Below are 5,422 nucleotides of genomic sequence, written 5' to 3'. Positions count from 1 at the left end.
TATATATATATATCTACTACAGTAATTGTTGTGACATCCCTGTTGATAAAAATTGGAAAAAGTTAAGTTTCAAAGAATTAAAGTTTATAATGTATTATAATTTCATAACAAGTGAATTACTTGATACCACTAAGCATTATACTTAAAAAGGTTTATATAGTGTCAATGTGTGTAACTGTGAATATATATACATATACCACATAAAATGTGATGAATTAGAATGCATCTAACAAAGAAAGGAATCACTAATGTTGTAAACATTTTAGTATGAAGAAAGTATATTTTTATCTACATGAATTCTGTCCCCAAAATGTATATTTATTGCTTATCATTCATTGCTAGTCATGTTGCATACATGTATTAAACACACAGTGGAAACTTGATTCAGGAATGCTTTTGTTTGCCAACAATTTGGTTTGCAAAAAGAAGCATTTGATGAGATTTTACTTCGGTTAGCAAACAATTCATCAGCTGTAAAACAGACTGCAGTCATCTTTTCTAAGATCAGAACAAATCAAATTCATGAAAGAAGGTATCGTTGTATAAATCTTCACATTTGTGGGTATTGAACAAGTTTTTATGTTTAATACCAGTTTAAAGACATTGTAGTCTTTTTAAATTAAATCTATTGCTACAACTTAGGAATACATAATAATCACGTTCATTATAAGGAATTGGAACCTGTATACTATATATTTGATTCCTCTTTTTTTTCTGCAATCCCCTCCACTCCTTTCAACTCTTCTTCCCATCCCTCTTTACAAATCTTTGTTTCCATTTTATCATTTTCTTCAGTTGTTTTCTTTTCCCTTCCTTCTCTCTCCTGCTGCCTTAGTTCCTTCTTCCTTTGAACAATTGCTTTCTATCTTGCAACACCTACTGTACATTTTGGACCTCATGTACTCCAGTTTCTTACACAAGGGGGATCATGTAATATTTACACATGAGATTCCCATTTATTTGATTAAGAATGTGACCTCAATTTAACATCCATTTAACTAGAAATGTCTCAAGTTTGTCCTTCATCTTTTTTTCCATTTTTTTTTTAGTTGATGGACATTTGGGTTGTTTCCAAAATTTAACTGCTAGAAAGTGTTGTTATAAACACAGATGCACATATATTCCAGTGCTGTGATGCTTTTACTTCTTCTGGGAAGAAAGCCAGAAAGAGAATAGCTGAGTCAAGTGGGATCTCTACTAGGTTTTCGAGGAATCTCCAAATGAACTCCACAGTGGTTACACCAGGCTGTATTCCCACCAGCAGTGGAGAAGGGGTCCTTTGCCCTACAGTCTCTTCAGAAGTTGTTATCGACTGATGAAGATAACCATTCTTTTTTAAGTAAAATGGAACCTCAGCATTATTTTAAGTTGCACCTCTTGAATGACCAGTGATGTTGAATGTTTTCATGTATTTATTTACCATTTGTATTTTTTATGTTGAGGAGTGTGTATTGACATCACAGGCCTGTCTTTGGATTCAATCCTTATATTTGGGTGTCTTATTTTTTTATTCCTTATGTGTGCTAGATATATGTCTTTTATCTGAGGGACAACTGGCTAAACTTTCTTTCCACTTGGGGGTGAGTGCATTTTTGCACTTTATTGGAGATTATCTTTTCTTTGCTACACTAAAGCTTACTTATAGGATGGTATCTGGCTAGTTGATTCTTTTTGTTATTTCCCTTGTAGTCAGAGTTTTGTTCATGAAATCTTTCCGTATGCCTGTTTTTTCAACAGTCCTGCCTATTCTCTCTTCCAGAAGAACTAATGCTTCTATTTGAATGTTTATATCTTTGATCCAGTTAGATTTTAGTTTAGTGAATGGGGATAGATATAGGAATATACTTAGTCTTCAGCATGTGAAAAGCCAGTACTTCCTACATCATTTATCAAAGAGAATATCTTTCATCCAGTGAATATATTTGGCCCTTTATCAAAGATAGTTGGTTAAAGGTGTTTGGACTTGCACTTGCATCTTCAAATCTGTACCATTGATGTTAAGGTCCTTTTGTCAGTACCATGGTGTTTTATCACAGTAGTTTTATAGTATAATTTCCATTCAGGGATTTTGTTGCCCCCAACCTTTACTTTGTTGTCCACAATTGTTTTTTATTCTAGGTCTCTTCTGATTCAAAATGAATTTTAAGATTATTTTCTCTAGGTCTGTGAAGTATGCTAGTGGCATTTTGATTGGGTTTGCATGAAATCTATATAACAATTTTGAAAGTATGGCCATTTTTAATATGTTGATTCTTTCTACCCCAGAGCAAGGGATAAGTTTTTCTCTTTCTGCTGTTCTGTTCAATGTCATTTTTCAGAAAACTGTAATTTTAAATGGACAGATCTGTTAATTTCTTTGTTAAATTGAGCCCTAAGTATTTCACTTATCTGGATGCTATTGTGAAATGCGTTGTGTACCGAATTTCACTCTCAGTGAATTTGTTGTTTGTGTAAGAGTGGTACTGATTTTTGAGTGAATTTCATTATTAAATCCAGCCATCTTTTGGTGAAGTTTTTGGGGTTGTCTATCTAGAGTATCATACTGTGTACAATTTATGCTGATTTAACTTCTTCATTTCCTATCCTTACTCATTTTCTTTCTTTTGTTTTTCTAATTGTACTGTCTCATGTTTCTAGAACTATACTGAATAGGGGTGGCAATGGTAGACATCCTTATCTTTTTCCTTTTTTTAAGAGTGAAAAGTGTCTGGTTTTGACCACTTCAAATGATATTGACTGTTGGTGTGTCATAAATGGCTTCTATCAGATTGCAATAATGACCATTTATTGCAATTTTCAGTAGGATTTCTTTTATCATAAATGAGTGTTAGACTTTGTCAAATATTCTTTCTGCATCTATTGAGATAATCATGTGGTTTGTGGTTTGGGTTATGTTAATGTGGTGTACTACATCTCTCTGTAGTACATCTCTCTTGCACATGTTGAAACCCTACTGCATCCCTGAAAAGAGCACTAGTTGGTCATGGTATATAATCCTCTTGCAGATTTGCTGCACTGTGTTTGCCAGTATCTTTTGGAGGATTTTTGAATCTGTGCTCAGTAAAGAGATCAGCACGTAATTTTCTTTTTTTGGTTGGGTCCTCTTTGATTTTGGTATCAGTGTCATACTTGCTTCCAGGAACAATTTTGGGAGTATTGCTTCTCTTTCAATTTCATTAAAGAGTTTCAGCATGAGTGGCATTTTCTTGTAGAATTCAACAGGACCTGGACTTTTTTGTTGAAATAAAATTAATTCTTTATGCTTTCATTTTTTGATTTCTTTTTCTGATACTAGATTATTTTGTATTTTATATATTACTGATTTAGTTTTGATAATTCATATACATCTAGGTTTCTGTTTGTTTCTTTTGTTTTCTATTTTATTAAAGTACAAGTTCTTGAAGTAGCATTAATAATTTTCTGGGGCTGGGAGAGACAGTTCAGCTGTCTAAGCATGTGTCTGGCAAGCACAAGGACCCAGGTTCAATGCCAGGTGCCGCATGTTGTGCTGATCCTGGAATCCCAGGAGTGCCACGCTGACAACCAAACTGGGTGTGGTGGCGCATGCCTGTAATCCCAATCCTGGGGAGGCTGAGATAGGAAGGTCACTATGAGTCCAATTGGTGTAGAGAGACTACGTATCAAATAAATAAGTAAATAAATAAATAAAGCAATCGTCTGTATTTCTCCAATATCCATTGTGATTTTATCCTTTCCGTGCATATTGATGTGACTTTGCATCTTTCCTTTCCTCTTTTTGTTAAAGTTGCCATTGGCTTATGGAATAAGGATTTTTTTTTTGCTCCGAATGCCCTCAGGGCTTGTTTGGCTGGCTGGAGGGTTATGGGGATCGAACTAGAGCCACCTGAGGCTGACAGCTTGGTGGAAGCAGCCACTTGAAGAACTGAGCTAGGGCCAGGCCCCTTGGCTTATGAACTTTACTCTTTCAAAGAGCCAGTTCTTTGATTCATTGATTCTTTGTTTTGTTTCTTAATCTCAATTGCATTAATTTCTTCTTTTATCTCTATAATTTCCTTCCTAACACTAGCATTGGGTTTGAATTGATCTTCTTTTTCAAGAACCTTGAATTTCAACAATAAGTTGTTTACTTGAACTCCTTCTGTTTTCCTGATGTGAGAATTCATTGCTATAAATCTCCATTTTAAGATAGCTTTCACTGCACTTCATAAGTTCTAGTATGTTGCATCAGCATTACCATTTAGTTGTACATGCTATTTAACTTTTTTATTTCCTGTTTGACCCTTTGGTTGTTCAGAAGGGTTTTATTTATTTGCCATGTGTTTATGGAGTTTTGTGGCTTCTTTTGCCATTGTTTCCCTTTTTCATTGCACTATGGTCAGATAATATAAATGGGATAGTTTCAGTTCCTCTGAATTGCCTGAATCATTTTCCATGGGCTTGGACGTGCTCATTTCGTATAACATTTTATGTGCAGCTGACAAGAATGTGTTCTCTGGTGTGGGGAAGAACACTCTGCAGACATCACCTAAGTCCGTTGGTTTGCAGGATTGGCCTACCTCTGACAGGTCTTTAATGATTTTTCTACTTGATCTATCTGTTTGTAACAATGGGGTTAAGGTCCCCCATTATGATTGTGATCATGTTTCTGTGATTTTTAATGTCTTTTAATTAAGACAATAATGTATTTAATGTCTTTTTAAAGTTAGGTACCCTTGAATTCAGTGCATATGAATGCATGATTGTTTCTTATTCTTGGAATTTTTCTTTACAAGTATGAAATGACTTTCTTTGATTCTGTTGATCAATCTTGAAGTTCACATTGTCTGCAAGTAGAATACCTACCCCTGTCTTTTTCTGTGTTCTTGTCAATCGAATATTGTTTTCAACCCTTTGAATTTTAGTTCATGAATTACTTTTAGAGTTCAATGTGTTTGTTGTATGTAGAATATTGTTGGATCTTCCTTCTTGATCCATTCTGCCAGTCTGTGTGTCTGATTAGTGAATTGATACCATTCACACAGATGGTCATAACTGATATTTATTCGCTTACCAGTATGATGTTGCCTTACTCTTGTATCATTTTCATATTGTTAGTTCAATGTCTTTTGCTTCTGTTTAATTATTTGACCTTCCCAGTGGCTTCTTTCTATTGGTGTTCTTGTACTTATGGTCTTTATTTCTTCTTCTGAAATATCCCTGAGAGCATTTTGGAGGGGTGATTTTTATGGTCATGAATTTATTAAGTTGTTTTTTGTTCTTCATTAATTTTGAAATGTAGCTTTGCTGAGTATGCCATTCTTGGCTGGAGCTGGTTTTCTTTCAGAGCTTGAAATAACCTTAGTTTAAGCTCTGCTTGATTTGGGGGTTTGTTTAGAGAAGCCTGCTGTGATTCTGATTGAATTTCCTTTATGGATCATTATTTCTTCTTCTTCTTCTTCTT

This window comes from Octodon degus, unplaced genomic scaffold (genome assembly GCF_000260255.1).
Source record: "Octodon degus isolate 3935 unplaced genomic scaffold, OctDeg1.0 scaffold00014, whole genome shotgun sequence".
Classification (NCBI taxonomy): domain Eukaryota; kingdom Metazoa; phylum Chordata; class Mammalia; order Rodentia; family Octodontidae; genus Octodon; species Octodon degus.
The sequence above is the reverse complement of the archived record's forward strand: the minus strand, read 5'-3'. Positions refer to the sequence as shown.